We start from the raw sequence: 11,456 nt of genomic DNA on the forward strand, positions 1-11,456 counted from the left end.
GCTGTGCTTGCTGCTAGATACTTGTTTACTAACACAAACAGTCATGATAATCACTTTTAGTAATTCCCTAAAGTTGCAGCATCTATAGTAGTACAAATATGTTACAGTCTAATTTTCGATTTTAAAAGATCAGCTTTCTAATCCTTGCCTTTATTTTCAAGCTCTCTTGCTCAACTATGACTTGAATATAACCCGAAGACTCACAAAGAAGGCAGCAAATAAAGAGAACCTAAAGCAGAGACAGTGAATGCCCTGCTATGTTTCCAATGCAACCACACTTTATTTAAGCTCCCCTTTATTTTCTATTCTATGTCAAGCTACAATGTATGTGTGTGTTTCTTTATTTTAAAAGAGTAGATGTAGTAATGGCTGGGGACTAATCTCTGCTTAGTGTTCTGGACTCTGCCTTCAGGGAAACCCTGAATTAACAGTGAATTATGAATTTTCACAAATGGTCAAAAGCAGAAAGGGTTATAATTTAATATGAAGTCCAGTGTTAAACCTAGGTGATTGGAGCCTGCTCACTTGTAATTTGAACAGTATATGATTTATTCCTTCCTCACTTTCCACCCTGGTAGATTACAAAATATTTAATATTTCTTATGTACCAGTTTGCCACTTATGGTGAAAAGCCACTGTGTGCACAAGCAAGACAAAATAGTTCAGAATGGCATGCTGAGTTGCAGGGAAAAAAACATTCTTACATGTGTAACTTCTTTCTCAGCTTTCTTAACGCAAAGTGGTCGTGGTGGTTTTGCAACAACATGAGTTGTCCTCCCTATTTGCCTCCAGTGCCTTATCTGGCAGGTTTAAACCTGCAGAAGTCATGTTCTTTCTGATGAGTTGTGTCCTCCATTTATTTTAGATTTATGAAGTAGATGATGAAAAGCTTCCAATTAAAACTGGATTCAAGATCCTGCTCCTTAATCCTTTGAAATAGTGGAAAGTGGAAAATCCTTTCAAGTGGCAAGACTCCACTTAAAATTAGTGGTCTCTAAGATATGTCACATTAAAGATAAAAGAGGAGGGCGAAATAGGTGGAGTGGAAGCCTTTAAGTCCAACGTTGAGATCCCAGTCTTCTAGATGAAGTCTAAATTTTCTAGGCATACCTAGAGCTTGTAAGCCTGAACTTTGTAGTGAATTTTATTTTCTGCACATGGAGACCTGCAAGCAGAGTCATACAGACCTTAGGAGTCCACAGCAATTATCTTATTTATTGCCTAATGCTGCAGTAACTGGCTGGGACCAGCACGCTGCTATGCAAAGCAGCATCTGCTCATCAACCCCAAGGAGTGTGCTGGCTAGGCAGTTATTAGTCTGATGGGGAAACGTCAACCACTGCAGCACCTTCGCATGGGCAGATCCCCAGTCTTGCTGAGCTCTTATCTGTTGACACTGCTTTTATTCTTCAGGGCTTTCTACCTTTTCATGTCAGTAATTTCCTCTTGAGTTGTTGTCTGTTACCATAAGGAATTTCACTTCTGTCTTCATTTTTACTTTTCTTGGCTTGCATGGTCCTAGCTTACATACTCGCTTGCTTACAGTCATCAGCAATTTTTTTTTCAGTAAAAATGGACTAAGGAGGCAAAACTGTGCTTGAGCAAACTGTGGCCTGCATCTCAGATGGCTGAATTCCACAAAACTGAGCCACGGGCTCCAGTTCCCTTCCTTGGTCTTGATATCTTTTGATCTTTGATGGCATTATTATGCTTTATATTGGGATCCAGTATCTGCCTAGTGATTGCTGTCACCAGCAGAGTTTGGCGTTCTGGTAGCAGTATTTGTGCCTAAATCTTGTCGTTCCCTGCTACCATGGCTCACACAGGATGCAACACCGCTGTGTTCTCAGGGCACGGAGCTGTAAGTCTTGAATTGACTTAGTAAACAAGCTAATCAAGGACATGACTGGTAGCAGTTGTAATAGCAGAAGAACTACTAGAGGATGAAGCACAGATTGGAAAAATGTGTTAGCTGTTGGGGGGTATCAAAAAGAATTTTTGCCACTGATGAGTGGTTGTAGATCAACTTCAGCTGTGACTTCAACTTACTTTGGTCATGTTGTAAAATGACTGCAGTTTCTCTTTCTTGTTCTGCAACTCTGGTGGCTTGAGATATTTAATATGGTGCGATGTGGTGCTGCAACACTACACAAAGCAGAGATCTGTAGCTTAAGGTTATAGCAAGTCTAGCTTTACATCTACTTTAGTCTCATTGTGAAGTGTTGCTTTACTAGCATCACACTGTGCTAATAACCTTACATTATACAAATGGATTTTATTTGCACTGAACGCTTGCTCTTAACATAACTCAGAACATTTCTATACAGTGTTCTTACGTAGTTTTGTCTTAGCAATAATTGCAGGTGTTATGTTCTTATGGATGGAGAATATATTTTTACGTATCATTCTACAAGCGTCGGTACTTTGCAATGACACTGGCCCAGGAACTGACTGCCAAGGTGTCAGAATCTAGAAATATCTGCTGTTCACTAATGGTTAGATCTGGGCTGATATGGCTGTTGCAGCTGAGGTCTGGCACTATATGCTTTTATTATCTGCAGGGCCAAAGGCTAATAATGGGCTGAGCCTTATGACCAGCTCAGGTTTTGCTGGGGTTATGACTTTGTTGTGGTTTTCCAAGGCTAGAAACTCACTGGATTTTCATTTGTCAACTGTCTTGATTGTTTGCCTATGTTTTTAGCAGCTTTTCTGAGAGATGTTCTTTTACACATAAACTCATATGCCAGGTATCATTGCTCTTAGTTACAAGCTGATATTACTGAGATATTACCACACAAGAAAACAGTAATAGTTGCTGGGGGTTGTCTCTAAAGTTTGATTAATTTACGTATTGAGGAAGCGTGTCTAAGTTGCACATAGCCTATAATAGACAGCTTATAAAAATGGACTGTTCCAGCTCTTGCAACAAGTGTCTTATTCCATCTCATTTATTAGTGAATGTGGTCAATAACAAAGTATTAACTAATCTTAAGCTACTGATCATTGCTCTTGGGGTGACTGGAGCTTGCTGCTCTTGCTGTGACTGGTTTTCTGATTTTTTCTGTTTACAGCTGTTGTTAATTCATCTGTCTTCTGTTGGTTCTGTGCTTTCTACAGAAGAGAGAAATAATCTTTCCTCTTTGTTCTATATACTTCAAATTAGTGGTCTTCAGATCTAGGTAATGTTCTATGTAGTGGGTCTGAGATCAACAACTGAAGGAATTGTCATCTTCTCCTAACACAGTTTGCCTATCCTGTTTCAGAACTTGCTAACATCTTTCTTTAATTCTTTGCTACAGCTTACTTGAAAATTCATCTTATTTCTTGGGATGTCTAACCAATGTTCTCTGATATGATTGGATCAAGTATTTGTAACTATATGAAGGAATATCCGTACTACTCTCTTTAAAACTGTATTTTACAGAAAACCTTTGGAAAAATTAAGTGTTGATAGTACTTAAGTTCTGGTTACTAAACAGGTGCTAAATAAGCACTGAGTCTAAGTATAGACCATCTATTTACTTTCAGGGTAAGCTTTATCCATTTCAGTTGCAATATTTATCTAGTCTCATCCTGAACATTCAAACACATGTACTTGGTCTCTGATTCTCCTCTCAGTTGGAAGATGAAAACCTAAGTTGGTGCAATAAAAATTTGGCGTACCGCTAAGTACAATAAATAGATTGTCAAATCAGCTATACAATGTGCTCTGTATCTCCTCTGACATTAAAGGACTGACCAGTAGCTCACTGAGACTCAGCGTTTTCCCTGGAGTCTAGCTGTTGACTCCTAACCTGGAGGAAATGAAGGTCCTTTATTGTTTGCTAATGATTCTCAGAAATGTTCCTTCAAGCTTCTGCTTGGCGGTGTGGTGTTTAAGATCCTTCCACTTATGGAAGCTTCCACTGAAGAACTAATAGCACTTAGAGCTGCTGCTTCTGTCTGAAGTGTTTTTCATTCTGGGATTCTTTTTTATTTACTTTTTTCCTGATACAGCATCTGTAGTGAATCTTGACTCCCTTTTATACATATGTCCACATGGGCATTTGAAAGCACACTACTAAACTCAATAATAGTGCCATTGCAGTCAAGCTGCTTTTCATGTTGATATCCCTCAGGGAGTTGCCCTGCAAAATAAACCATAAAGACTATCATGGCCAATAAGCTATTATATACTTGACTTGCTTTTCCAAAGCTGTAACTGAGACGGAAATCAATTCTTCAAAGGTTGGTCTGATATTTTTTTCCATATTCCTGATATTCCATAGAACTTTCTCTTCCTACAGTTACTGCTAGATCTTTCCATTACATGGGAGTTCAAGTGGGGATGTGCTAAAATGCTGGTATGTCACTAGATCTCCTACACTTCATTCTTTATGACTTTTCCAGTTTTTAACCCCTATATGCCTATTTATTTCTACTCCTGTCTTATCAGAATACTGAGTGGTTAGTTCCTGATTGGTTAATACTCTCAGCTGCTATTCATCTGGTAATTCAGCACCAAATCACCACTGCTAAAGTGTCCTAATTTTTTGACTGGCCATTGCCATATAAGAATGCCTTCTTCTGGTGCAGATTTCAGATCTCTGAGCACATGGCATACTACTTTTCCTGTTATTTCTGTTTCTATGTTCACTCAAACTGTTGCAAATACTGTCTTTGGTTCCCATTGTTTGTAGTAGTCAGATTGTCAATAAGCTATATTTGCTGCTGCTTTCTCTTTGCTTGTTCTGACTTGAGCTCAGATTTAAAAGGCCTGACTGGTTTTTGGTGCACTGGCAGTGGGCATTAATGCTCTGATCTGCTTGCAGCCCAAATGGCACATGCGCTGTGTCCTTTCTATTCTTCGTTGTTCCTCAGGGTTTCGAGACTTCATCTGCAGGACTAGTCTCTGGAGGCGAAGGGTGGCACCACTGTGGGCTCCTCGGGGAGCAAAATAAAACCACTCTGGGGGCTGTTTTGCAAGGACTGTTTCCTATAACCATGCTGCCTCAGGGGAATCCTCTTTGCTGAGCTTACTGTCACTCAGAGCTGACTTCCATCTGCTAGCATATTAGACCTACACCCATCACCTTCAAGGCCTTTCCTCAACAAATCCATTTCTGATTCTGCATCTCTCTTCTAAGTGCTTCTCCCTTGCTCCTCACTTTCTTGTCTCCTGTCCCACCATTAGCTCCCAGTGCTCTGAGCTGGAGCCCTTGCACTCAGAGCACCATGGCTTCTCCTCCCACAGCTGTGCAGTTCCCCTGTTGGAAACTGCCTCTCCCTGGTTCTAGCTAAAACTACCTGTGTTGAGGCAAAGCTCCAAGTGCTGATTTCTGCTTTGGACAGACTCTGAGGGCAGCTGAAAAAAAGTCATTGGAGGTTGAAGCTAGGCCATTTCTGATTAGAAGCAGGCTGTGCTTTTATCCGGAGGATGTCGAGGCAGCAATCCGGCAGCACATCCTGCGTTCTGTGCTCTCTGGCATGAAATGAAATTTAGCAGTGTAATAGATACAGGTAATAGAAAAAATATTGAGGAAACCTTTCCCTGACTCAAACAGTTTCTTCTTTGGACTGTGATTTGCAGTCTGACCATCTCTCTAGAATGAGTTCTCTCTAATGGACCTGTATTTCACGAAAAATTTCAACTCCTTTTTGTTTTATCTTTAATCCTGTTTAATTCTGTATATTATGGCCATGAGTTCCTTGCATTAACTACTTATATTTAAGAATATTTTGTCACTAAAGGCACTGCCTTTTGAGTTTAATAAATGTTCCCTTTTTCTGTATGGACTGTTAATTTGCACCCTTGCTGCATTTACCAGTTCAAAATCTGAGTATCCCTAGATGGTTTCCTTGTAACCGTAAATACAACCTGTTTAAGTTATCTTGCCATCTTCGTCTCTTGCTAACAACAGCTGTGTGAATGGATTTACCTCTGGGCTACTATCTCCAGTTTTGTTACTCCTGGTATTCGGCCAGCCTTTCTTCTTACTGTAAGTTGGTTTGATATAAATGCTGGTGAAATACAGAAGATACTAACTAAATTTAAGTGGTTAGGGTGCTTCTTTGTGAGCTGCCCTCTGTGAAAATCAATGGTTAGTACAAGTATACCTGGTGTCATATGTGCTGCACAGAAGAGAATCCCTGCTAACTCCTTGCAGATTTTTCAAACTTATGACAACAGTAAGAGAGAAAACAGCAACAAATCTTAATAGGTGGCTCTTCCAGGGAGCTGTACAAAAGCCCTGGCCCTACCTTACATCATGATGCACTTCAGGCCTTGATCAGCATCCACTGCAGCCCTCTCATGTTGTCCTCTTCATCCAGCTCAAGCAGCTCTTCACCACTCATCTGCTTGTTGCAAGTGGGGACAGAAACCCAGGCTCAGCTCTCTGATGTCCCAGGGCGGTTTCTTCTTTTCTACCAGGGTTCTCCTTGGGTGGTTGTTTTCCTCAGTCGTGCTCCTTAAGCCTACATTGCCATAACCTTTCTCTGTCAGCCACAGGGATCTTATTACGTCCTTTCCTCTCTGCTCTTCCCCAGCACCAGGCAGATCTGGTTCCCTCCAGCTCCAGCCTTCCTTCTAGCCCTGCTACTAGGGCATCCCTAGTGCAGACTGGAGTGTGCGTTACCTTGGCATGGATCAACTGCCCAGTGTCAGTGTGGTTGAGGCTGGTCACAGGAATCAAAGCTTGTCTTCTACTTTTTCTTAATGAAAGTAGGACTATGGAAAATCTGTGACATATAATTTCCTTTGCTTCGTCATCTTCAAAAAGGCAATCCTTGAGCAGAAAATTCCTGGAAAAGGAACACTGTCTTGATAAGCCTGTTCTTAAATATGACTTCAGACTTTAGAAGCAAAGTTGTGAGGCACTGTTGTTTTGTTTATACTGACTATTTTGTTCTCTTCCATCAATGTGTTGTGGCTGATTTTGATTGATCAGCTGCATGAACCAGGGAGCATCCTGCAATTCTCCTTGTGATGCCATCTGAATCTGTTAAAAACAGTTTAATTACTCTTGTCGCCACAAAAACTCTTAACATGTTTCCCACTGGTAGAACTACCCTGGGGATAGGGTAGAATTGCATGGCTTTTAAAGAAAACCTACAGAAAGGCAGGCAGGGGGTGTCTGAAATCAGCCACTCAAACAGTGGTCACTTTTGTTAAATATGGTCTGATGTTCCAGCTTTTGAGGATGAGTGGTTCCATTAAATCAGCGCTGAATATGGTCAAGTTGTACCAGAAGACTCTTACACATTTTTGTCTGTAGTCTGCACACTTCAGTTTGTCAGTATGAGGGGTTTTTAAGGTAAGAGCTCTACAGGGGAAGAGAAAAATTAAGCAGTGATTAGAAGTTTCTGTAACTCCATGATGGCAATTTCTGATAATGCCACACATCTTTTTCATGCATTGATCTTCATATTCCTTTTGGGAGGTGGGAAAATGCTATCCCTGGTGTAGGGAGAGAAGTCTCAACATCCGTCTGTAAATGGTTTGACCAGTTTGAATAGTTAAGTCATCTATTTTTATAAGATGACTGTGGTGGAGAAAGGAACTAAGCCTGCATGTCCTGCATCACTGGACCTTTTGTGAAAGCAAATTGTGATACAGATGTGTATCTTAACATGAAGGGGAGAAATTCAGATGTTAAAAGGAAGAGAAAGGAGTGGTGCAAATGGACAAGTTAGAAATGGGTGGGAGGTCTTTGGAGAATAGCTGTTTGCACTAGTTAGAAAAGCAGGCTTATTCCCTTTTCTCTGGGCATTATCTTTGTCTCATGTCTCATCCTGCCATGTAGGGCTTCTGTCATCTCCTTTCTTTGTATGTATTTCAGCAACTTCTCACAACACCATGGTACAAAGTTGATGAGAAAATACATGAATCAGCTGCTAACTGGGGAGCTGGCACCTGATCAGCGCAGCTCTGAACCCAGAAAAATTTAAAACATGTCTTAATGAATTGTTGCAAGGCAGGATTGCCAGGAAAAGCTGATAATTGCACCTTGTATTTACTGGCAAGTGCATCTTTCCATTTCCCTAATTCCCTATTAACACATTTTGCCCTATAGCCTCTGCACTCGAGGCAAGCTGAACTTGTCCTTTGGATCACTGTCTGCTACTTTTAGTGCCATTCCCATCTGGAACTGGGAGCAGAGCCTGCCGGCTCCAAAACCTGTGGGTCAAGTGCATAGTAAGGCTAAACAGTAACCGCGGCAATGTGCTCCCTCCAGTGGCAAGTGCATCATAGTGAAAACGAAATGCATTGTGTACAACACTTGGTAGGATGCTACGTAAAGCACTCTAAGTCCAAAAAGGAGGAAAAAAAAGGGGGGGGGGAGGGAGCTTAGTTATAGGAAAAAGAGGCCAAGGTTAATAATTTCAATACAGTTGTCCATGGGATCACATTTCTCTGTAGAGACAAACATTTCTGAGTGCTTAGGAGAAAGATTGCTTCTCCTTAGATTTTCACGCATAAAGTCTCAGACCCTTCTGGAGGAGACAAGTTTTAGACAATGTAGTGGCCTAGTTTCCAATGTGAAATTACCTTATTTTGAAGTGCACGTCTCTGATACTGGATGCATTTTACTTCAGATCAGGAGTCAGATTTTCCCTTTACAACTTGAAGACAAATCAACACTTTTTGTTTGTGAAGTCTTTTGAAAGAAGTGTTTGACTACATCCAGCTCTGGAGAAAGCTACTGTTTCTTGCTTTCACCCTCTAGGGAGAAACGTCTAGGTTTACAATTAACTCATATGCAAAAAAACTAGTGGGAGAAAGTCTAGAGAACATTAAAAATGTGATCAGAAAGCTGGCAGGTTTGAGCGAGTCACGCCATTTAACTTGCCTATGTTTTAAAAGCATAGGCTTACTACATAAAACCTATAAAAAGCTGCACAGTTTGGTGCCCCAGACCACCCTTGCCTCCTGACTGATATAGCCTGCTAAACCTTTATGAGGACTGGTTATGGTCTTTGCATTAAGCGGTCATTGGTTTCAGTCTTTGATTGGTGGCCTAGAGTATTCTGTACTTGCTTAGTCGTCTTCTGGCTTAACGTATCTTGCACCTTTTGCTGCACGAGAGTGTTGCTTGTAGAGAATAAAAGAGTTCTTACTTCCAACTTGGGAGGGAGTGGGTTGAAAAGGGGGGAAATGGTTTTGGGTGAGTTATTTAGCCATTAGGCTGTTGCACACACCATGAATGGTGGTTCTTTGCCTAAAATAAGGTGGACTATGTCAGGGCTTTGAGGGCACTAACACACTGACCCCCTCACCCCCACCCTGGCCCGTGGGTCTGCCTGGAGATTACTGGGCTGCGTCTGACCTTGGCTACTTCCACCAGACCTGATCCTGACCCTGAGCTGTGGTTTGACTTCCCATCTTGACCTTGGACCTGCCTCATCACCACAAAATTGTCTGGTGATCTGGACTCCCAGGCTGAACATCCCTGCCACCCCCGGGCCTGCCCTGCTTGCCTCACTTGGGGGCTGCGGGCTGGGGCAGCTGCTAGCATGATTTCCATGGGAGGAACGTATTTGCAATCTGAACATTTGCAGGACCAATCAAATACTCTCCTAAAAACTCCAGAATGGTGTAGAATACTGTGGGCACGTCCTTTCTCAAGGAAAAGCTCTAGGAAGAAAGTAATCTCAGTTTGTCCCCTTGTGGTGCTGTCACACTGTTTATCCTGGAACTGGATAAAGCTTTTTTTTTTTCCCTTGTATGAACCCCTGTTTGTCTACTGCTGAGGCTGGAACAGCTCTGTTCATAACAGGTTGCTTTGGTCATCCCTTTGAGGACTTCAGCAGTCACTCTGCGCGCTCTCAATGCCCGCCAGCCTTGTTCAGCTAGGACACAGAATGCAGTGCTGCCTGCAGTTGAGACAGGCTTAATATGCATGCCTGAGATAGATAGCCAAGTACTTGTACTTTCATATTAAAGTCCTGCATGCCTAATGTGGAAATGCTACACAAAGAATTGTAATGGCAAAGAAAATAATGTATTTTGCCTGGGTTACTGCTATTATCACTTGTCTTAGCTATTTTTGAAGCATCAAACAGCTGTGCAATTGTAACAATTGCTCCTTTTAATTTATAGCATGTAACCATGCAACTGGAGCTGTTCAGTCAAACCACTGTTCTGCCAGTAAAAGACCCAAAATTGTCCTCAGCCAGAGAGCCTGGTATTGTTTGAGAGAGAGGAGGAAGCAAATAGACTATAGCTGAATTATAAGGATATCTGAGCTGTAGGGAATGGCTCAGGAAAGGGTTATGGGCTTTTACTCTGCAGCAGCCTTCATCCTTGGATGAAAGGAAACCTCATCCTCCAGCAGTCTCATGAAAATCTTATGCTTGGGGGCGACTGGAACAATGTTATTTGTGCCTGGTGAATGTCCTATTCACAAGAAAAGCTTCAGCTTGATTACTAGGAATCCCTGAGCTTTGGTGTCCTTTCAACAATAAGCAGAGAGGCTAGAGACTTTGTTAAATGATTTCTGAATTGCACATTGTCATGATCCTTCATAGGTAGTAAGGAACTCTGCAGTCTATAGCTATACTATACTCTATGATACTAGAGCTATACTATATAGCTTTATCCATGTAAAGGAATAATGGAAAATCTTGGGCAATCTGTTTCGCAGCCTAAGAAAATGCAGGATACAGAAATCCATATTCTGTACTTCTTGTTTTGAAAGTAAGATTCACTGAGTGCTGTTAAAAAAAAAATCATTATTTCAGGATTTTACCTGAGAGTCTTCAGTTAATGACACTGAAAGATCTGTTTCCCCAGGACAATGCACAAGCTACAGATGCCCCAGTGGTGAGTGGATAGGCCACAGGTTGGATCTAGAGCCAGCTGCAGCCAGTTGAAAATATCAATCTGTAAGGAGCTTGAAAAAGAGAGAATAGACCAGGTGAAACACTAACTTTGTTTGTGGGCTAATTGATAACAGCAGGCTATTTGGAAGCTAGGATGACAAAGGACTTGAAATTCATGGCTTTTAGCCAAAAACTACCCCTTGAGAGCAGCCATTCCAGTTGCTGTATGGCAAGGAAAATAGACGTCACATGGAAAATTATACACTATGAATTTCACAATAATGCCTAATTGCACTTTTTTTCCTTCAGTGTGTCCCAATTTCTCCCCATCCTGTCCTTTGAATGAGTCTAACCCCACATTTTTCCAACAAATTTAGAGGGCAGTTTGGGTTTTTGGGCTTGTTTGTGAACTAGAGGACTTGGCAGATGCCTGCCTACACACCTTATTGCTTGTGAGCCTAAACAAGGCAGATCAGCATTCTTACCTTCTGTGCTATCATCCTTGCATTTCAACGTGATGGGGAGGACAAAGCAAACAACAGGCATTTTTCTCTAGCATCTACTTTTTGACGTAGCCTTGGATACTAAAAAGAATCTGTCTGTTCCGCAAGGCATGTTGCCTTTGAGAAAACTCCATCAGCGACCACAGAAGA

This window comes from Dromaius novaehollandiae, chromosome 5 (genome assembly GCF_036370855.1).
Source record: "Dromaius novaehollandiae isolate bDroNov1 chromosome 5, bDroNov1.hap1, whole genome shotgun sequence".
Classification (NCBI taxonomy): domain Eukaryota; kingdom Metazoa; phylum Chordata; class Aves; order Casuariiformes; family Dromaiidae; genus Dromaius; species Dromaius novaehollandiae.